We start from the raw sequence: 23,023 nt of genomic DNA, 5'->3' as shown, positions 1-23,023 counted from the left end.
CGCCTCTCCACCTGGACCAGCCCTGGCCTATCAATGAATTGCCAGGCTCCGCTGGACACCAACCTGGTACTTCCAGACAATGCCCCCAGTAAATGTCATGGTAGAAAGAAGGGCTCTAGACTCAGACCACCCCACACTTTCCAGCTGTGTAACTTTAGGCCAGTGACATAACCTCTCTGAGCCTCAGTTTCTCCTCTGTAAAACGTGGATAATTAATCGCACCTATCTTATAGGGTTACTGTGAAATGACTCAAAGCACTTCTTGCAGTACATGGTATACAGTAAGTGTTCAATAAATACCATCACTTTGATTGTGTAATCATTGGTATTTATCTCCAGGCCGAGATGGTCATCCCCCCCTTTTTCTGCTTTGAGATGGAGTCTCGCTTTGTCTCCAGGCTGGAGTGCAATGGCACGTTCTCGGCTCACTGCAACCTCCACCTCCTGCATTCAAGCGATTCTCCTGCCTCGGCCTACCGATTAGCTGGGACTACAGGCGCATGCCACCATGCCCAGCTAATTTTTGTATTTTTAGTAGAGACAGGGTTTCATCATGTTGGCCAGGATGGTCTTGATCTCTTGAACTTGTGATCCACCCGCCTCAGCCTCCCAAAGTGCTGGGATTACAGGCGTGCGCCATCGCGCCCAGCCAAGATGATCATCCCCTTTTAACAAATGGAACAGAGAAGCCCAGAAAGGGGCCCTTAGGGAAGTCCCTGCAGGGGCTAAAAAGCACTTCCCACCACAGCCTGAAGTCAGAAAACTCTCTCTGTTGCCCCCTGGAGGCTCAGGCCAGAACATCCCTAGGCACCTGGCATCCTCTCAGCTCTATGCACTTCCAAGAGGGTCCAGGGCCACTGGTGGCCCTTTCTCTCAGCCCTGGCCTCTCCTGCTCACCTACTGAGGGCAAGGGCTGGGAGGCCAACATAATGCCCCTCCTAAGGGATCAGGTAGCCTCAGGCTCCAGGCTACAATGCCTAGCCCCTGGCAGAGGCCTGTCTATGGCACAGCCACCGCAGCAGGGAAGCCGGCATCTGAGCTGCAAGAGCCCCAGAACAAGAGGTGGAAGACCTGGGCATATTAGTGCTGACTCCCCCGCTCAGCTGTTTTGTGACCTTGGCTAAGTCACTCTTACTCTCTAGGCCCCATTTAACCTTTCAATATTGACTGAGTGAGGACTACCTGACCAAGCATTGTTTTCATGCAGGGTTCTATGGAAGAAGCTCTTCAAGAAGCTCACAGGGCTGAGCCCAGAGGGACTGTCACATAGCCCAGGAAGGACTTTAATAGGAACAATGCCCTCTGCACTGATCTCCAGGATTGCCTTGAGGTGCCCCTGAAATCCCAGGGACTGTGCTCTGCATGCCACAAATACTGTGCCTGGGTTGCCAGGCAGGCATGACCTCAGGCTGGCCAGGAGAAGCCAGCTCCATCCCTGCACAGAGCTGGCAGAGCCTCCCTGGGCCACGGTGGCTCACAGAGGAGGCTGGCACAGGCTGCCTCTGCCGCAGGCTCCATCTGGAGGAATGGGTGGGCAGACAGGCACACAGCTGCCTCTATTCTCCACACCCTTGCCCGGGACAGGAGGCACTGAGTCTTCCAGGAGCTGCGGAGGGCACCATCCAGGCCCCAGATCTCGACCTGGCCCAACTGTCACTGATTCTGGAAGGCTCCTAATGCTGGGGGTTGGGGGACGGGGTGGGAATGGAGCCAAGTCACTGGACCCCACACAGCCTTGGTGAGGTCCTAAATCTGGCCGTCTCACATTCCCACCTTTGGGTGCAGAGGAGGTGCTATGCGGATCCAGAAGTGAATGTGGGAACACGTGGTGCTCTCTCCCCCACCAATGCATCCTCAGAGCTCCGAGGGAAAAGCAACGACCATGGCTGGCAGCTGAGGGAGAGATCAGCATCCCCAGAACTCCCTCTTGGTCCCTGTCCAGCCTTCAAGGTCTCCATGGACCACTTTGAGCCATATAGGTCTGCCAATCAGTGGCCTCTGCGCCCAGTAAGTACCCCAGTGGCTGTAGACATTGGCCCCCCATGCCTATCCCTGAGACCCCAGCCTCTCAGGCCCTTGGACCTCCCCAAGTGTGAAGGTGCCAGACACAAGTGGGACACACAAGCCCTCTCCCTCTGATTAGGGGACAGTCACTGGCCAGGGCAATGCCAGGCCGGAGCCGCAGAAGTCCTAGGGCTAAGATCCCTGCTAGCAGCTGAGGTACTTGTAAGGGAGACGGGAGGGGAGGCAAGCCCAGAGCGGGGAAGGGTCGGTGCCCAGAGCGGGGAAGGGTCTGTAACCAGAGTGAGGAGAGATGAGGGCAAGAGCTCGCCAGCATCCCAGGCTCCAGCCAACAGCTCCTCCTGCAGCGTCCGAAGCAGGAGAAATCCAGAGAGCCCTTGGCCTCCGGAGGCGGCAGCAGAAGTGCTCTCGAAAAAGAGAGTGGGCCAGCCGGTGGGAGCCCAGCGCCCACCCACCGCTCATCCTACAGCAGGACCAACCCCCCCACCCCCCAGCCTCCGGATCCTCTCTCCAGGCCTTGGAGGAGGCTGCAGACCGGTCGGTGGGGAGGAACAGCGAGACCCTCCCCCACACTGGCCAGGGGACCAACAGCCTGAAAACTCAGTTCTTGGCCTCGCCCCCGTTCCTCCCCAGGGCTGGAGGCTGGGCCTCGATGTTGCAAGCCCCCGGCCCCGAGAGCCACCTGATCCCCCGTGTGCCTACCTGGGCCCGGGGGTCCCCATGTCGGGCAGGTTGGGCGAGGGGCGGCCCCCTCGGCTCCTCTGGCAGGCAGGCCGCGGGGCGGGGCGGCGCGGGGTCGCGGCGGGCTCTGCGGAGCAGCCTGTTCGGCGACACCCCCGCCCGCTGATGGATGCCGACTGCAGCAGCGGCGGCGGCGGCGGCGGCTCGGCGTGCGCCGGGGGCTGGGCACGGTGCCCACAGCCCCGGGCCTGGCGCCCGACGCGCGGCCAGCCCCCGCCCCCGCCCCGGCCTCGGAGCCCAGCCCAGGGGCGGCCGCCGCTCGCGCCTGCCTCCCAGCTCGCGGCGGCCCTGCCCCTGCCTCCGCCTCCTCTCTGCCTGTCTCCTCTACCACCACCACCCCCCCGCCCCGCCCTCTCTCTCAGGCTCCCAGGCCACCTCTTCCCCGTCCCTGCCACACGGGCAGTTCCCAGACCACTGCGGGACTGTGCAGCAGCGGGCCCTCTCGAGCGCCCCGGCTGCCCCCACCCTGGTCCTAGCCAGCCCCGGGCCTTCTCGCTCTCGCCAAGCCCTCTTGGGGGCTCAGCAGCGAGAGAAGGAGGGGGAGGAGAGAAGAGGGGGAAGGATCCCTGACTCAGAAGGGGTGACTCAGCCTCAGTGGGCCTCCCATCCCACCGGAGCCGGATCCCCTCACCACCCCTGCAGCACAGCAACAGGGCAGAACCCGCCTAGGACTCGGCGTCCTCCCCCACCGAGAGGAGGTATTGCAACTGTCTCCTGGGAATCCTCTGTGCCTCTGAGTGTGTCTAGAGGGTGTCCACATTTGTCCACATGTGCCTTGGTGACGATGACAGTAAGCGTAACAGTGAACCCAGGGACCTATTGGGGATGAGGCCTGTGTACAGGCGCACTTGCTGTACGTGTGTGAGCATAGGCTGAGTGTGCACCTGAGCTCCAGGAAGGGGCAGGGGCTGGCCAAGTGGCTCGTGGCAGAGACCATGGCTCAAAACCAAGCTAAGCCCTGTTCCTCCCCTCCAGGAGCAGTGTTACCCACTCAAAAAACCAGTCCAACCACTGCAGCACCTCCATCTCATACAATCCAAAGGTGGGGACCTTAAGCCACAGAGGGCTCTGGAAGGCAGAGGGCCTGGGTTCCAGTCCAGCTCTGCCACTGGCTCAGCAAGTACCCTTGGGCAAGTTGCCCCATGCTCTGGGCCTCATTTGCAAATTATGAAAGGGCTGGACGTTCCTATCTCTAGGGCCCCTAGTTCATGGGGAAGCCATAGAGAGAATGGTGGGTAACCGCAGCATGATCTCCAAAGATTTCTGTCCATGGGTCTACTGCAACCCATATGACTGCGACCCACCCCAGTCACCAACCCCACCCCCAGGCATACACAACTATTCATTCATTCTTCGCATCATTCCTGAGTACCTACCATGTGCTGGCCATGGTTCTTATCACAGAATCCACTGCTCTGGGAAGCACAGAGGCCCCACGCTGGGAAACAGCCTCGATGTGAACTGAGCCCTCCATCCTTCCCTGCTGCGATTCCCTCAGTATCAGCCTCACCAGTGGGCTCTCCATCTCTGCTTGTCACACACTATAGAGCCAGGCACCTCCCTCCCCCAATTCCTCCCTCCCAGTGTGCTGCTCCATCATGGTGACCTTCTACCCTGGGTCCTCATATGCACTCTAGCGACTCCAGAGAATGAGGCTATGCCCTCTCCTCAGCACCCTTTAGAGAACTCAGGATACAACTGTGTCCCTTTGTACCATGTCCAAAGCAAGCCTTCTCTTCTCCAACTTAAACCTCCTTCATCAGGTGTCTTTAGATACAGCTTCTGGTGCCTTCACTCCCCCTGCTCACCAGGTTCAGGAGTGGATGAAGAGCAGAGAGCAGAATGAAGCCAGCTCCTCCCAGTCCTACAGAACAGGCCCGCCTTCCAGACAGAAGGTGGAAAGACAGACAAATCTGCCCAGGCCCACTGACAGAAGGACCAGTGTCCTGCTTGGCAGTCTTCTGTAGAAATCCTGTCCTTTGCCTTTGGACTTCTCATCCCCAGGCCTTTCAAATTCACTTCTTCCTAGGAGCTCCCAAGGGAGTGTCACACATGCCCCTGAGGCCGTGGCCTTGGGCAAGTCACTTTGCCACACAGGTGCTCTGTTTGAGTTTAGCTCACCACACATTTATTTAAATGAATGAGTGAAAGGACCAATAAAACTCAGGAGTTATACCAGATGAATTTATTGTTTCAGATGCACAGCTGCTAATAGATTCTTGACTGCCTGCCTTCAAGTATTTTTATTCCAAATAGGCTTGGTCTCCATTGCTGGCTGAGCCTTCCCAATCATGGGCTCCTGTGGGCAGGAGGCTCTGGGCTGCACGGCCAAGGCTTCTCTGTTCCTCTTAGTTCAACTCTCCTTCCCTGGCCCTCTCCCTTCCCTTCCTTCCCCCAGGCTGAAGCCCTCCCCACTCCTCCCCTGGGGCAGGGCCACTTTCCCACCCTCCTCAACCAGATGGAGCCTCTCACTTTCCCAGGAGAATCCAGGCTACACTCCAAAGACTGAGGCAGGATGTTCCCAGACATCATTCTGCATTTATACCCAAAGGGCTCAATTCACTTCAGGTCATTGAGACCACACAGAAAATGAGGCTTCGGCTATTTTCATTATTTTGATTATTATTATTATTCACTAACATTTCTATTAGCACTTTCCAGTTTGCAAAATACTTTTGTGTGTCATCTGCACAGTATCTTGTGAAATAATATCATCCCTCATCTTATAAATAGGCAGGCTGAGGCTAAGAGTGGGAGTGACTTGTCCAAGTTACGCTTGCACAGTTACACTGGCTCCCTGGACTAGATACTTTCCACTTTACCCAACAATAACCCTTTCCAGAAAAATCAGGCTGGAGGAAGCAGGAGAGACACTTAAGAATATATGGCCCCTATAGGCATCAGTTGCAATTACTACCCGAGTTACCTGACTGTTTTCATTCCCCAGGCAAGGAAACTGAGGCACAGGGACAGGACTCAACCGAGGACCAAGTCTCATGGAGAAAGAAAGGAAGAGGAGCCCATCCAACAAAGGGGCTCCTCAGTTCCCTTAGCTGCAAATTTTGCTTCCAGCCCTAGCTCTACCATTTCTTTTTGTATTACTTAGGCAGGTTATCTGACATCTCTGAGCCTCAATTTTCTCACCTATAAAATGGGAGAATCCCTGTCCCATGTCTGTCATTGGGCTGCTGTGACGGGAGGTCAGCAGATGCTGGCAGAAGAGAAGGGACAGGACCCTTCATCCCCTCTCTGCTCTGTCTAGGAGACAGGAGAAATTCTTTCCTCTTAAATTTTAACTGGAGGGAACTTAATGGTGCACAAGTCCAGGATACAGGAAAGCTAGAGGAGAACGGAAGTGATTTGCTCCACTGGCTGGGAAAGCAAGGGGCACAGAGTCAGCCACAGCCCCCCAAGGTCACTGCGGGGCAGAGATTCAACCAAACACTTCAGGCAGGGCCCCTCCTATCTCCCTTTTATCTTTCAAAGGAGGCAACCAAGGTCCTCAGCAAAGCAGTGACTTGCCAAGGTCACCCACAGGTAGTGGTCTCCTGACTCCCAGCCACCAGGGCCCTTGACTCCTGGGCAAGCAGGGTGGGGTGGGGAGCACTCCCAGCCAAAGGACTTAATCTTTCATTCAGCAAGCAGTAATGCTCACACCAAGCCAGGCCCTGGACACTAGGGAAGGCAGGAAGAATTGAATACAGTCTCTGCCCTTGAATTCACAATCAATCTAGTGGAGGCACGTACCTGAGCACATCAGAGGGTACTAGAAGATGAATCAGCACCATTTTCTGAGCACCTCCTCTGTGCCTGGCACTGGACACACATTCATTTGTTTAACCCTCAAAGCAATTCTCTGACACTGAAATTATTAATCCCTTTCACAGCTGAAGTAACTGAGGCTCAGAAGGGTTAGCAACTTCCCAAATGCAACTTCCCAAAGTTCATGCAGCTAATAAATGGCAGGGCCAGAATATGACTGCCAGGTATGTCTGGTGCCAAACTCTGCGCTTCAACCCTTATAAACTCCCTGTTTTTAGGTCTGTGCTAACCAATATGGTAGCTACTAGCCACATGTGGCTATGGAGCACCTGAAATGTGGCTTGTGCAAATCAAAATGTGCTGTAAATATAAAAATCAGATTTTGAAGATTTCATACCAAAAAGAATGTAATATGTCTCATTAATAATTTTTATACTGAAATACATTATGGCCGGGCATGGCTCACACCTGTAATCCCAGCACTTTGGGAGGCCGAGGTTGGCAGATTACCTGAGGTCAGGAGTTCAAGGCCAACCTGGCCAACATGGTAAAACCCCATCTCTACTAAAAATACAAAAATTAGACAGGCATGGTGGCATGTGCCTATAATCCCAGCTACTCCAGAGACTAAGGCAGGAGAATAACTGCTTGAACCCAAGAGGCGGAGGTTGTAGTAAGCTGAGATTGCGCTATTGCACTCCAGCCTGGAGGACAAGAGGGAAACTCCGTCTCAAAAAAAAAACAAGACAACAAACAAACAAACAAAAACCTTATGAATGTATTGGGTTAAATAAAACAAATCATTTGAATAATTACATATGTTTCTTTTGACCTTTTAAAAAAATGTGGCTACTAGAAAATTTAAAATTGCATGTGGCTTGCACGTGTGGCTAACATTATATTTCTTTTGGTCAGTACAGGTTTAGATACTCTGGGGTCCTAACTCAGCCCATAGGGATCAGAAAAGGCTTCCTGAAGGAGAAGACACCAAGCCAAGCTGGGTTAAAGGTGAGGTCATGGGGAGGAGGGTATTCCAGGACAAGAGCACTGCAGGGCATCTGGCTCCTGCCCCGGAGGGCAGCTGGGCCCAGTGACAGCCCCAGGCCACTGGGAGCTGGGCCAGAGGGAGGGAGCTACCGAAGCCAAACTTACCAGAGCAGCACGACCCACCAGCCTGGGAAGTGCTGCCCGGCAGGCTGTTTCACTGAGGTTAGCACTCTGCAGAGGGCAGCACAGGGCAGCAGTGTCTGGGTGGAGGAAGTAGGCAGGGTGTGGCAGTGCCCACCTTGCATGGACCTCCCCGCTTTAGCTGCCCCCTACTTCCTCTTCTCCAACTCCTCTAAGAAGCCTGTCAAAGCACTGCAGTTCCCAGAGACCTTACTCTTCCTGTAACCTTCCATCCAGTCCAGACGGTGGGAACCACACCCTTCTGCGTTAAGCCTTATTCTAGCGTGGAATGATGAGGATGCCTGCAAACTGCATAGCAGGTCACAGTGTACAAAGCACTTTTCCATATGTATCTAGTGTAGTGTTGCTGAAGAGCCTAAGGGCAATGTTCACGTCTGGCAAGGGGGCTGGGGCAGGGATGGGGGACATTTATTAGCACAGGAGCTGCATGACCTTGAGCAAGGCCTTAGCCTCTCTGAGCCTCAGTTGCCCTATCTGTACAATGGGGATAATGTCAGCACCGCCTTCCAGAGCTATGAGAATGACATGTAAGAATGCCTACAAAGGCTCAGTATGGTGCTGGCATGCTCCAAGCTCCCTTCCGCACCTCAGATGGACCCCACTAGGGTGCCCCTGCAGTGCCTTCAGTGTCTCCAAAGCCTGCCCATTCTCAAGGTTGCCTCCCCTCCAGAAAGCCCGGCCCTGTCTCCTCCCAGCATGTTCCCTGAGCCAGTCTCTTCTTCTCTGCCTACTGGACACTCATCTCATCCTTACCTCTACTTCTGAATTTGGGGCTCAGTTGTCATGAGGCTCTCCAATGTATCCAGTAAGACTGGCATTTCTCCAAGCTGGGAACCTTAGTTCTGGTCCTTGCCCTTCCTCCTCTTCTATACCCACAGCCAAGCCCCCTGTACATGTCTGGGCATCCCAGAGGCTCTCACAGCCCACTCCAGAGGCTTGGACGACTGACTGCCATCTTTGGCTAAAGACAATGCTGGTCTCCACAGAGCACAGTAAGAGGATCTTGTCTTGTTTTGCTTCCTCAATGGAAGAAGCTTCAGTGGCTCCTCATTCTCTGATGAAGCAACTCAAACACCTCAGCCCAACTCTCAAGACCTTCCACAGCCTGGTCTCACCTGGCTCTTTAGCCTCATTCTCAGATTCCATGTGATGAGCTTTGTCAAACTGACTGGTTCCAGGTCCCCAGGGCACAGTGGCTCTGCCCTCTTCTCTGCCTGGGAGACCCTTTTCCCATTTCCCCTAGTTATCCTTCTAGGCATTCTCCAGGAAGTCCTTCCTGAACCCTTCCTCTTTGCCCCAACTCCTCTGGCTAGAAATAACCTCTTGGCCCCTCTCTCTCCCTCCTGCCACCCTCAAGTTCAGGGTCATGTGACCTAAACTTCCACTGTACTATGAGCTGTAGGATAAGGGCCACTTTTCATCATACTCCCTTCCCCCTCACCCACACACCCCTGAAGGCCCACATCAGTGCCCAGTTCACAATATGTGCATAATATGTGTTGGCCATCTTCACACCGAGAGCCAGAGGCCAGGGAGCAAGTAGGAGTCAGCACCCAGGATGCTAGGACACTCCTGAGGCTGAGATCTGCCTTATCTCCACCTCGGCTGTTTCTTAATAGGTCCCCATGCTTCCAGCTGCTCCTTAGGAAATCAGCCCCTCTAGGAGGTCTAGGAGCCACATTCCTGAGGCCAGAACATGAAAAATCTGGCCATGTTCCCACTAGATACAGATGTCCACCCAGCCTCCCATCGGGTGCCTGAAGTGTCAGCTGAGGTTTGCATCATCACAGCATCTCTAATTCCTTGCAGTCAGAAGAGAGCTGGAGAGTATCATACAGAGGCTGGGAGCAGTGAGAGGCAACAGGAGAAAAGCTGTGCGTGTGTCCCTGGTCCCGGGTGCCACAAGGTGCTGCAGCATCACCATCAATTAACATCGCCATTGCAGGGAGAATCTGAGTCCCCACTTACTTGCTGGCACTGTGCCTAGCAACTTGCCTATATTTTCAGTTTTAAATCTCCTACTTCCCTGTAAGGCAGAAATTATAGATCAACCTTGATTTAACAGGGGAAGAAACTGAAGTTAAATCGCTCACCCAAGGTCACATTGCTAGTAGGTGGAGGGGCCCAGGATTCAACCCCAGGCATGCCTGAATCCAGGGCCTGTGTTTGTTCTATCATTACTCCTACACACATTAGGCTTCACACAGGTTTACTCTGGAGATACTGACATATTCTGTTCATGTCTGGGGGGTAGTTACACAAGTACGTGTAAACTTATGATCTATGCACTTTTCTGTGTTTAAGTTATAACATCAATAAAGTTTCCTTTTTTTAATGTTTTTGTCCCAGAGGTGGATATGTGCTAGAGATTTTCAGGGTGTAAAATACTCTTAGGATTAGAGTCTAAAGCTAGAAAGCTGTTTCTATCTTTTTTTCTCTGTTTTGTTGTTGTTGTTGTTGTTGTTGTTGTTGAGACAGGGTCTCACTCTGTCGCCTATGCTGGAGTGCAGTGGTGTGATCATGGTACACTGCAGCCTCAACTTCCCCGGGCTCAGGTAATCCTCCTACCTCAGCCCCTTAAGTAGCTAGGACTACAGGTGTACGCCACCATGCGCTGCTAATTTTCATATTTTTGTAGAGATGGGGTTTTGCCATGTTGCCTAGGCTGGTCTCAAACTCCTGAGCTCAAGTGTTCTACACACGTTGGTCTCCCAAAGTGCTGGGATAACAGGAGTGAACCACCACACCTCACCTCCTTTTTCTTTTTCTCTCTCTCTCTTCAGCAGTTTTTCCATTTCAAACAGGGACTGTTATGAAGACCTCATAAACCCCCAAGCCAGACCCAGCAGAATTTCACCTGCTGTCTGCTGTCAGATCACAAACATTTGCTTGCACTCACATTCCCAGTCCAGGTGCCCACTCCACCCAGCCAGCACTTCACTTCCAGAAGCTGGCACTGCTCTGCTGTCTTTTCAACCCTCTCTTCATCCATCCATCTGCAGGGACCAGACGGCTAGACCAGCCGCTGCATCACTGGTTAATCCCCAACTTCACGAGGCAGCCAGGCAGCGACGCCTGAATGTTCCCATCTCCCTGCACCAGGCCAGGCTGGGCAGAGAAGTTGTCTGTGTGTGTAAACACAGCCTTCTGCTTAGGCAGCTCCTGCCGGACTCCCCTCGCCAACTGGGCCCTCTGTGGCTTTTATCTCCCTGCCCAAAATAACCATTGGCTTCAATGGTTCTCTGGGCATGAATCAGACTCTCACAGAAGCCTGTGAGCAGCTTGAGGACAGGGAAGTTATGGTACCAATCTCTGTATCCTTGGTGTGCCAGTGCAAAGGTTTGTGGGATTTGTCAAACTCCTCTGTGTACCTGGAGGGACCTGCAGTAGGAAGCAAGAGCTCTCTACAGAAAACAGTCACATCCTCCAAAAGCTCACAGTTTAGTAAGAGAAAATACCCACACCAGCCAACTGCAATGTAAAACAGAAAGCACTAAAAGTTGTAAGAAGAGGACAGAGTGTTGGGGAGTTCAGAGGAAAAAAAGATTAGAGAGCAGCAGGTGTCAAAGAAGATTTCGAGGAAGAGGTCACATGTGGGTTGGGCATTAAAGGCAGGGCAGAAGGACAATGTAGACTGAGGAGAGAGCATAACATAAGCCACAGTGGTTGGAAATTACAAGGTAGAATCAGGAAACGCTGCATATGGCCTGGAGCCTGGGATACTGAGGGTTGAGGCTATCCCTGAGGAGACAGAAAGGAGCTGGTGCCAAGCAGACCCTTGAATGACAAACCAAGTACACTGCACTGTCTAGCAACTAGCCACATGTGACTATTTAAGTTTAAATTTAATGGGACAAAATGTAAAATTCATAGCCATGTGTGGTTAGTGGTTACCATACTGGATAGTGCAGATATAGAACATTTCATCACTGCAGACAGTTCTACTGGACAGCGATGGTGGACAGTGTCAGAGGATCCAGAGAGCTTTAAGCAGAGCCATAATCAGATCTGGGCTTTAGGAAAATTAATTTGCTCCTGATGAAGAGTCAGTGACCAGAGTGTAGGAGAAGCCTAGAACCACAGTGGGACATTGCAATAATCCAGGTGAGATCAGTCACCACTTCTTTTCCCTCTGTTCATCTCTTCCTATCAGGAAATAGAGATGATTCTCAAAGTGTGGTCCCTGGAACACCAGCAATATCTGGGAACTCCTTTTTTTTTTTTTTTTTTGAGACGGAGTCTCGCTCTGTTGCCCAGGCTGGAGTGCAGAGGCGGGATCACAATCTCAGCTCACTGCAACCTTTGCCTCCCAGGTTGAAGCAATTATCTGCTTCAGCCTCTCAAGTAGCTGGGATTACAGGCACCCACCACCAGAACCAGCTAATTTTTTTGTATTTTTAGTAGAGATGGGGGTTTCACCATCTTGTCCAGGCTGGTCTTGAACTCCTGAGCTCGTGATCCACCCGCCTCGGCCTCCCAAAGTGCTGCGATTACAAGTGTGAGCCACCGCGCCTGGCCATTATCTGGGAACTCTTAAGTACACAAATCCTCAGGCCCCACACAGACCTACTGAGTCAGAAACTAGGAGGTTTGGAACAGCAACAGTGCTTTCATCAGCCCTCCTGTTATTCTAACACACACTGGAGTTTCAGGTCTGCCGGCAGAGAGGCTAGGAGCCTACACTTTGGCTCCAGAATGATGTATACTCTGGAGTCAGAGGACCTGACTTCATATCCTGGCTCAGCTGTTTCCAAGCTGTACTTAATTTATTTGTGCCTCAGTTTCCTTATAATAACCATATGGAGTTATATAAGGATTAATGGAGGTGATACATGTACATATCTTAGAAGAGTGTCTAACTTATAGTAAGTATTCAATAAATGTTACTTATCAGTCCTATTATTCATTCCTATGGCATTTTAATTCCTCCCATATACAGTGAGACAGCATCTGTCTCTTGCCACTAGCTATGACCTTTCCAACATATAATATTCCCAGGCCTACTCACCCATTCCATTTCCTGTCCTCCAGGACCCAACAGTCAGTTCCTTTCCCACAAGGCAGAGGCACTTCCTGTATCAGGGAGTGTCCCACCAGGATGAGAATGTCAACAGACAGATTTAACTGTCCTGGGCAAAGATGCCCTCTAAAGGAATGAGTCAGGAAATGCCCCATGGGTTTTCCCCTGGGAGTGGGAAGGTCTGGAGGTGAGTGCTCAGCTGCCCCCGTGATTGAAAGCCTCAAGCCTGTTCAGTTGGATCCATGCCAGCCAAGAGGTTATGGAAAATGGTACTGTGATCCTGCCTGCTATAGGTAGCTAGACCCTGGCTCAAGGAACCAGGCAGGGGAGGATGGCGTCCTGTGTGGCAGAGGGTGCTAGGCTGGGCATCAAGAAACCTTGATTTGACCTTTGCTGTGAGATCTTGGGCAGTCATTTTCCTCTCTGGATTCAATTTCCTTACCTGTAATGTGAGGGTGTTGGACTAGCGTAGTTCTAAACTTTTTAGGGGTCTGGGTGTAGTGGTTCACACCTGTAATTCCTGCACTTTGGGAGGCCGAGGCGGGCAGATCACCTGAGGTCAGGAGTTTGAGACCAGCCTGGCCAACATGGTGAAAACCCATCTCTACTAAAAATACAAAAATTAGCCGGGGATGGTGGTGTGTGCCTGTATTCTCTGCTACTTGGGAGGCTAAGGCAGGAGAATCACTTGAACCTGCAAGCAGAGAAGCAGTGAGCCAATCGCGCAACTGCACTCCAGCCTAGGCGTCGGAGCAAGACACTGTCTCAAAAAACAAAAAACAAAAAACCAAAAAAAAAAAAAGAAAAGAAAAACCTTTTATGGGTTGTGATTTCCTTTGAAAATGCAATGAAAACTGCAGAGCTTCTCCCAGAAAAATGTACATGGATATGCACATGCACACACACACACACAAAGTCACACTCACACTCATGCACCACACATACACACACACACACAGACACACACCCCACTACCTTTATTATCTTTCAGGCATCAAGAGACCTCATGAAGCCCATGTGTAGATCACCCCTTGAATCCATGGACACTTGGTTAAGACTTGGGCTAGACGATCTCTAATCAGCCACGATAAGAAATTACCTGTATTTCTGTGTATATTGTATTTTGTATCTGATTTAAAGGAACCCTACATTAAAGACTTCACTAAGAAGATGAGCTTTTACATGGGCTTTTGTGGGACATAAATGTTGATTGGCTAAATGCTGTGCCTCCCCAGAGCCTGTCTCACCCTTGTCATATTGCCTCTGAAGTCACCCTCTCCATTCCACTCTCTCCACCTTTTTCAGCGGGGAGTGAGCATGCGGTCCTGAAAGATACCCCTACCCCCACTAGCTGTCTCTGTCCCCAACTATGAGAGGTAGAAAAGAGAGAATCTGGTGTGCCTCTCATACCCCCACCCCAAAGCCCTGGCTCAGAGGTCAACCAATCAAGAGGCCCCCAGATGGCACCTCTATCCCCAACACATACACACACATACACACACACACACCCTCCTTCACATAGCCACAACCACAGGACTGCACTTCCAGATACCTGGCAGTGCGGTCACTCGGAACAGGCAAGAGTTATTTTTAGAGGCCAAGTGACAGGATGGTGAGAGCAGTTCCACTCTGTCAGAGTTACTGCTGCCACCACCAGCTCTGATGAATCACTCTCCACTACGTTAATGGACAAGTCTGTCAGCATGGCCAGGGAGGCCACGCCACCTTCTAGAATGAATGTCTTGGATTGGTGACCACGCTGATCACACCAGGCTGAGCCCAGGATCACACCAGGGACAAGACTGCCAGGCCTGAGCCACTGCAGCCAACCCAGACCAAGCGCCCAGCACTGCCTCCCATAACCAATTACAGTCAGGCCAACACAACCCGGCACAGCACAGCCTGTGCAGGTAAGCCCCTTCAACACAGTCCAATCCAGCCCCACTGGGCCACCCAGGGGCCTCTCTCTGCGAAATCCCTTTAGAGTGGCTATTGATGCCTCTCTCCACCCAATCCATGCAAGTCAGCCTCCCACCCTCTAAGCTACCGCTGCCGGGTTATTAAGACAATGAGCCTCCAATAAATTGGGCAGATTCAGACAGTGTCAATGCAGCTATCAACTGGTTTCATCTTTCTGGAGGGCACTTTGAAAAAGCACATGATAAGCCTTAAAAGTGTGCGTACCATTTAACGCAGAAATTCTTTTTTAGGAATTGATCCTTAGGAAACAATGAAAGACACAAAGATGTGGCTATAAGAACATTTGTCTAAGCACTGTAAACAAAAGTGAAGTACAGTATTGGAGTTAATGTATATGTCCAACAATAGTGGCTACGTTATATAAATAGTGATACATACGTATGCTGAAATACTACGCAGCTACCACAAAATAATGTTGTGGATCTGTATGTGGCTATGTAATCACGTTCTTAACACAATACCAGTAAAAAAGCAGAGACAAAAGGGTATGTAACAAATGATCCAATTTCTATAAAATGTTTTTTGTTCTTTTGTTTTGTTTTGTTTTGTTTTGTTTTTGAGATGGAGTTTTTGCTCTGTTGCCCAGACTAGAGTATAGTGGCACGATCTCAGCTCACTGCAACCTCCACCTCCTGGGTTCAAGCAATTCTTCCACCTCAGCCTCCCGAGTAACTGGGATTACAGGCGCCCGCAACCATGCCTGGTTAATTTTTGTATTTTTAGTAGAGACAGGGTTTTACCATGTTGGCCAGGCTGGTCTCGAGCTCCTAACCTCAAGTGATCTGCTCACCTCAGCCTCCCAAAATGTTGGGATTACAGGCATGAGCCACCGTGCCGGGCCCCAATTTCTATAAAATATGTATGTATGTGTACATGCCTAGCAAAAAGCAAACTGGAAGGAAATATTTTAAAACATGTTACCAGAAGTTGTTTTATGATAGTGGAATTATTTCTTTTGTGTACGTTTGGGTTTTGTTTTGTTGCTTACTTTCTGGTATATATGTGTAAACATATTTATATAAGAAAGGTCTGTTACCTTCACCTCACTCAAAGCTTCTGGCCTGAACCATTGAAAGTGCTTCCTGGAATCTCACTAGAGCCCCCACCTTTCAGCAACCACAGCCCGCCTCAGGCTGCCTCTCTTGGCTTTGAACTTTGCTGCCCTCTTCAGTTGTTCCCTGGAATTTCACTAATGGAGCCCATCTAGCCAATTCCCACAGTCTCCTGACACAGGCCCTCACAGTGGAAGTACCCTCCAGGGCTCCCTATTCATGCATAGAAACCAAACAGAGTCCAATTCCCTCATCTGACAGTAAAAGAAAAAATAATTATAATAATAAACATGACAGTTGTAGTGAACCTTCACATTTCTACTTTGTCTTCCTTTTTACAGAGCACTTTATTATACATGTTTCACTTAGCCCTCCCATTGGTGAGAAAACTGAGGGCCAGCAAGTATAGCAGCACAACACTTGCCAAAGGTCATAGAGTGAGTCAGGATTCCAATGCAGGTCTGATATTGACATATAAGGAGGTAAACGGAAGAAATGAACAGATAATCGTGAGCCCACAGTCTATGAAAGGGGCCATATTCTACAAAGCCCCTCCTCCTGCCCCCAGTGCCTTCTCCCAGCTGCTGTCCCCTACCCAGAATCCCACAAAACCCCATCTGGGGCCACGTGCCATACATCTACACACCAGCCCGTCATTCCCTCCCAGCTCTGGAAACAGGCTCTTGCTGCCTCCTCAGAAATCCTAGCAACGAGACATCCTGCAGCGCCACCCTCTCCACCTCTGGGCTCTTCCATCTTGGGCCTGTCTCATTAGGGAAGGGGGCGGCTGGTCGGGCTCTCTCATGGGGGTGGGGGCTGTGACATTCATACATGGCAGGGGCAGAGGGGAGATGAAATCAGCCTGGATGGCCCTCACTCTGGGCCTGCTCTTGCACTATTCATTTTTTGGGCTTCTGATTATCTGCTGACTGGGACAAAAAAAGAAGCCAAATCCTAAGGCATGAATTCTAGTCCATTCCAATTTATTTTTGCATTTCTGAAATACATGGATTCTTCCAACCAGAATATTAATATTCAAAATAGCAATAATAAAAGTATTAGCAAGAAAACAGCTACTTTATTCAGTGCTTACAACCACCCTTGAGAAGTCGTATCCCCACTTTACAGATAAGAAAACTGAGACCCAGCTTGCCTGAAGATACCTAGCTAATAAATGGAAAAACAATTGTGTCTGACATCCAAGTGTATACTTTGACTACCATGTCTCTTAGAAAGCACCTAATTCTGGTTGGGTGCAGTGGCTCATGCCTGTAATCCCAGCACTTTGGGAGGCCAAGGTGAATGGATCACTTGAGGCCAGGAGTTCAAGACCAGCGTGGCCAACATGGCAAAACCCCATCCCTACTAAAAAAAAAAAAAAAAAAAGTTGCCAGGTGTGGTGGTGCATACCTGTAGTCCCTGCTACTCAGGAGGCTGAGGCACGAGAATCGCTTGAACCTGGGAGGCAGAGGTTCAGTGAGCAGAGATTGTGCTTCTGCACTCCAGCCTGGGTGACAGAGTGCAACTCTGTCTCAAAAACAAACAACAACAACAGCAAAAACACCTAGGCCGGGCATGGTGGTTCATGCCTGCAATCCCAGCACTTTGGGAGGCCAAGGTGGGCAGATCACCTGAGGTCAGGCGTTCGAGACCAGCTGACCAACATGGAGAAACCCCATCTCTACTAAAAATACAAAATTAGCCGGGCATGTTGGCACATGCCTGTAATCCCAGCTACTCAGGAGGCTGAGGCAGGAGAATCGCTTGAACCCAGGAGGCGGAGATTGTAGTGAGCCGAGATCGCGCCATTGCACTCCAGCCTGGGCAACAAGAGCGAAACTCCATCTTAAAAAAAGAAAAAAAGAAGAAGAAGAAAGAATCTAATCCTATCCCTTTACTGCACAGATGGGAAAACCGAGACCCAGAGAGGGCAAGGGCTTTGTAATCAATCAACATCTATTTATTTACTGAGCAACAACTAGTGACTCTATATATTAATCATTGCTAAACCTAGGCAATGGGTTCACAGAAGTACATTCTACTATACTCTTTAGTTTTATGTATGTTCGAAATTTTGCATAACAAAAAAACATTTTTTTTTTTTTTTTTTTGAGACGGAGTCTCGCTCTGCCGCCCAGGCTGGAGTGCAGTGGCCGGATCTCAGCTCATTGCAGGCTCCACCTCCCGGGTTCACGCAATTCTCCTGCCTCAGCCTCCCCAGTAGCTGGGACTACAGGCACCCGCCACCTCGCCCGGCTAGTTTTTTGTATTTTTTAGTAGAGACGGGGTTTCACCGTGTCAGCCAGGATGGTCTCGATCTCCTGACCTCGTGATCCGCCCGCCTCAGCCTCCCAAAGTGCTGGGATTACAGGCTTGAGCCACCGCGCCCGGCCAAAAAAACATTTTTTAAAGGATGACAGAAAGATAACTGACTATCACGCAAATCTTAAGTCTGGCTTGAACTTATAAAACTCGAACAAAATTTAGGAATATTTTTGCTCTGATAATTTTGAAAATCAGAAAAAGGCAATTGTACTAGAACTTACTTCATAGCCTTTCTTTTCCCATCTTTCTGTAAAATTTTCTGCCTCTATTGTTGCTAGGAAATCAGTGAGCCAAAAGAATCCTCATTGGCCTAGCCAGGCCCTCTCCCTTCCCACACTGCCTCTCTGAGAGTACAGCGTCCCTGTACCCAGGAAGCTGGCCCTCTTGGGCCGGCTTTCTATGGATCCACAAGCCAATCACCACAAGAGGCTGAATGAGAGTCTGTCAGTCACTGGGAGACAGGCAGCTATAAATCCAGAGGACTATGATTAGAAAGCAAATTACAGGCCTCCCACTCTAAGTTTCCAACTCACAAAAACTTCTTGGCAGTCAAAGGGCCTTTACTCAAGTTGCTCAAAGTTTCCAGAGAGAGTGAAAACACACAAGGCAAGAGAGAAAAAACAATGGGACACAACAGAGGCAGAAAATTCTATAGACAGGTGGAGAGAGAGGCCACTGGGAGGCAGCATGTCACAATAGTTAAAAGCAAGGCTTTGGCAGCAGGTCAAAGTTCCAGTGCTTGTTCCAAAGCTTCCTAGCTGTGACACTTTGAGCAAATAACTTAACCTCTCTGAGTCTTTATTTTCTCAGCTGCAAACTGGGGATAATTCTTCCTACTACTCAGAGTGAACGCAGGGATTGAGTGAGGCAATATACGTCAAATAATTAACCCAGTTCCTGGCACATATTAAGCATGCAATAAATAGTGGCTTTTAAAAATGTGCTGGCCTGGCATGGTGGCTCACACCTGTAATCCTAGCACTTTGGGAGGCTGAAGCGGGCAGATCACCTGAGGCTGGGAGTTGAGACCAGCCTGGCCAACATGGTGAAACCCTGTCTCTACTAAAAATGCAAAAATTAGCCGGGCGTGGTGGCACACACCTGTAATCCCAGCTACTCCAGAGGCTAAGGCAGGAGAATTGCTTGAACCTGGGAGGCAGAGGCTGCAGTGAGCCCGAGATCGTGCCACCGCACTCCAGCCTGGCCGACAGAGCGAGACTCTTGTCACACACACACACACACACACACACACACAAGTGCTAACCATACGACCCAGCAATTCCACTTCTGAGGTTATATCCAAAATAATTGAAAGCAAGGTGTCAAACAGATCTCTGTACAGCCAAGGCCATAGCAGCATTATTCACATAGCCAAGAGGTGGAAGCAACAAGTGTCCATCGACAGATGAGTGGATAACCAAAATGTTGTACATACATACAATGGAATATTATTCAGCCTTAGAAAGGAAGGGAATTCTGACACACGTGACAACATGGGTGAACTTGAGGACATTATACTAAGTGACATAAGCCAGTCACAAAAAGACAAACACTGTATGATTCCACTTATCTGAGGTATCTAGTCCAATTTACAGTTACAGAAAGGAGAATGGCAGCTGCCACAGGTTGGGGGAGGAGGAAATGGGAGTTATTGTTCAATGGATATAGAGTTTCACTTTTTTAATATTAAAAAATTTGCCTGCGCGTGGTGGCTCATGCCTGTAATCCCAGCGCTTTGGGAGGCCGAGGTGGGCAGATCACCTGAGGTAAGGAGTTTGTGACCAGCCTGACCAACATGGTGAAACCCCGTCTCTACTAAAAATACAAAATTAGACGGGCATGGTGGTGCACACCTGTAATCCCAGCTACTTGGGAGGCTAAGGCAGGAGAATCGCTTGAAGACCAGCCAGGGCAACATGATGAAACCCTGTCTCTAAAAAAAAATAAAAAATTAGCCAGGTGTGATGGTGCATGCCTGTAGTCCCAGCTACTTGGGAGGCTGAGGGGAGAATATCCCTTGAGCCCAGGAGGCAGAGGTTGCAGTGAACCGAGATTGAGCCACTGCACTCTAGCCTGGGCAACAGAGCAAGACTCTGTCTCAAAAAAAAAAAAAAGAAAAGAAAAAGAAAAAAAAAGGAAAGAAAAGAAAAGAAAAGAAAAAAAGAAAGATAAAATGAACCAGGCATGGTGGCATGCATGTGTAGTCCCAGCTACTTGGGAGGCTGAAATGGGAGGATCATCTGAGCCTGGGAGGTTGGGGCAGCAGTGATCGTGCCAGTGCACTTCTGCCTAGGCAACAGAACAAGACTCTGCCTTGGAAAAATAAATTTAAAAAATTAAAAAATTCAGGCTTACACCTGTAATCCAGTTACTTTGGGAGGCCAGGGCAGGAGGATTACTTGAAGCCAAGAGTTCAAGACCAGCCTGGGCAACAAAGGAAGAACCCCATTTTTACAAAAAAAAAAAAAAAAAAAAACCACAGTATGCACCTGCAGCCCCAGCTACTCGGGAGGCTGAGGGAGGAGGACTGCTTAAGTTCAGGAGTTCAAGGATGGAGTGAGCTATGATTGCACCTGTGCACGCAGGCCTAGGCAACACAGTGAGACACTGTCTCTAAAAAAAAAAAAGAAATAAAAAAGATTTAAAAGTTCTGAAAATGGATGGTAGTGATGGTGTTGCACAATATGAACCTACCCAACACTACTGAACTGTACACGTACCTAAAAATGGTTAAGATGGACCAGGAACGGTGGCTTACACCTATAATCTCAGCACTGTGGAAGGCTGATGTGGTTGGATCACTTGAGGCCAGGAGTTCCAAATCAGCCTGGGCAACACGGTCAAACCCTGTCTCTCCAAAAAAAAAAAAAAAAAAAAAATTAGCCGGACACAGTTGCATGTGCCTGTAGTCCCAGCTACTCAGGAGGCTGAGGCAGGAGGATCACTTGAGCTTGGGAGGCAGAGGTTGCAGTGAGCCAAGATCACACCACTGCACTCCAGCCTGGGCAACAGAGTGAGACCCTCCCTCAAAAAACAAGTGGTCAAGATGGTAAATTTTAGGTTCTGTATATTTTACCACAAATTTGAAAAATTTTTTGTCAGTTCTAGCAAGAAAACCAAACAAGCAAGTGAAAGGTCATGAGATGATGACAGAGAAATAGGGGGAACTGAAAAAGTGAGACCACAGTAATAGGAAGGTGATCCAAAGAGGAAACACTCACCTCACATGCACGCCCTTCCTAAGCTGTCAAGTATAAAGGGAGGAAATTTTCTGGAGGGATTTATATTTCCAGGGTGTTCAGGACACTACCCGCTACCCTCAATTCTGCCCCTACCGAGGGGTTGTTCTGATAATCACTGAACAGGCCTGTGGGAGAACCTACCTCATCCGCTTCCCCTTTCCAGAATCCTCAAGGAAACAGTAAAGGATCAAAGTCTAGATGTAAAGGAAGTCTATCTTTACAACAACAGGCTGAGATAGCAACTTCCAGGCAGAAGAGCAGCTTATGCAAAGGTCTGAGCTATGAGCTATGCGTGGGAGACCTCCAGGGTGGCAGGAGCCTCAGATATGCAGAGGGAAGCAGGAAGGAGGCAGGGGCAAGAGGCGAAAGGCCACAGGCTAGACACTGCACTTCCCCTCATCTCAGTGACCGTTAAATCAATCCCAACCAGCAGGTATTAATATACCCATTTTATGCAGAGAGAAACGGAAATCCAGACAGATAAAGCAACAGATAAAGGAAACACAGATGGTGAGTGGAGAGGGGATTCCAAATCAGCTGACTCCTGACCTAATGCTTATTGCTTCAACCCATGTAGTATCAGTCCCTAAGGCCAAGACCGTGGGCTCCGGAGGCAGAATCCCAAATCCCACTCTATCCCTCATTGGCTGTGTGATCTGAAAGAAATTACTTAACCTTTTGAGTCTCAGTTTCTTCAACTGTAAAATGGGAATGACCATACGCCTACCTCGTATGGTTTTAAGAGAATTAAACGTAGTATTTCAAGGAAAGTGGATTGCAGGCCGTGATAATAGACAATACAAAGTAGGCTGGGCATTGTGGCTCATGCCTGTAATCCCAGCACTTTGGGAGATGGAGGCAGGCGGATCACTTGAGGCCAGGAGTTCAAGACCATCCTGATCAACATGCAAAACCCTGTCTCTACTAAAAATACAAAAATTAGCCAGATGTGGTGGCGTGCACCTGTACTCCCAGCTACTCGGGAGGCTGAGGCAGGAGAATCACTTGATCCCAGGATGTAGAGGTTGCATGCAGTGAGCCGTGATCAAGCCACTGCACTCCAGCCTGGGCAACAGAGTGGGACCCTGGCTCAAAAAAAAAAAAAGAGAAAACACAAAATAGTGTTCTTATTTATTATGCTTAGGCACCCCTCATGGACTCCCGCAGACAGACGTGCAGCCATTGCTTCTGCCTACCTGAGGCCAATGCAGCCTTTGGAGCAAAGTAGATGCCATATCTGGACCCCTGAGGAGCTAATGGCCCATGCTGGGCAGTAACCTTGCAGGGACAGCCTGGAAACTACCTCCTCCACTCTTTGTTCTCAACTCCATGGCCTGGGTAAGTTGTTCTGCAAATGTTCAGCGGGACACAGTCCAAGCAATCTCTGTTCTCATGGGAATAAATGTAACAGAAACAACTAGGGCTGCCAACTCACCCACCCTTTGGTCTCCACCATGGGCTGGTTTCCTGACCCACAGTATCTTCTGGGACCAGATGGCCTAGAATGTCAAACCATCAATACCAGGAAGGCCTTTGGATACCATCGAATCCCACCCGTCATGCACATGGGAACACTGAGGCCTAGGAATTAGTGGGGATCTGCTTAAGTTCACAGCGTGAGCCAGTGGCAAAGCCAGAACACAACCTTGGGCTACCAACTCTCTGGTCTACTGGAGTTTCCAATTTATTTC

The 23,023-nt window shown here is 49.9% G+C and overlaps 1 protein-coding gene across 50 annotated transcripts in view; it reads right to left on the bottom strand.

Annotated features, from left to right (window-relative positions):
- EPB41L1 (erythrocyte membrane protein band 4.1 like 1) overlaps positions 1–23,023 on the bottom strand; it is a 140,160-nt gene that overhangs the window by 75,528 nt on the left and 41,609 nt on the right. For 21 of the 50 annotated variants that reach the window (XM_015149089.3, XM_077951652.1, XM_077951668.1 and 18 more), the window contains exon 1: positions 2,725–2,881. The exons of the other annotated variants lie outside the window; for them this stretch is intronic. The gene's annotated coding sequence lies outside the window, so the exon portion shown is untranslated. Of the gene's footprint in view, positions 1–2,724; positions 2,882–23,023 lie in introns of those variants that run through there. 50 annotated transcript variants of the gene reach the window in all.

This window comes from Macaca mulatta, chromosome 10, assembly GCF_049350105.2.
Source record: "Macaca mulatta isolate MMU2019108-1 chromosome 10, T2T-MMU8v2.0, whole genome shotgun sequence".
In the NCBI taxonomy this organism is placed as follows: domain Eukaryota; kingdom Metazoa; phylum Chordata; class Mammalia; order Primates; family Cercopithecidae; genus Macaca; species Macaca mulatta.
Note: the sequence above shows the minus strand (reverse complement) of the source record. Positions and strands in the feature narration are given on the sequence as shown.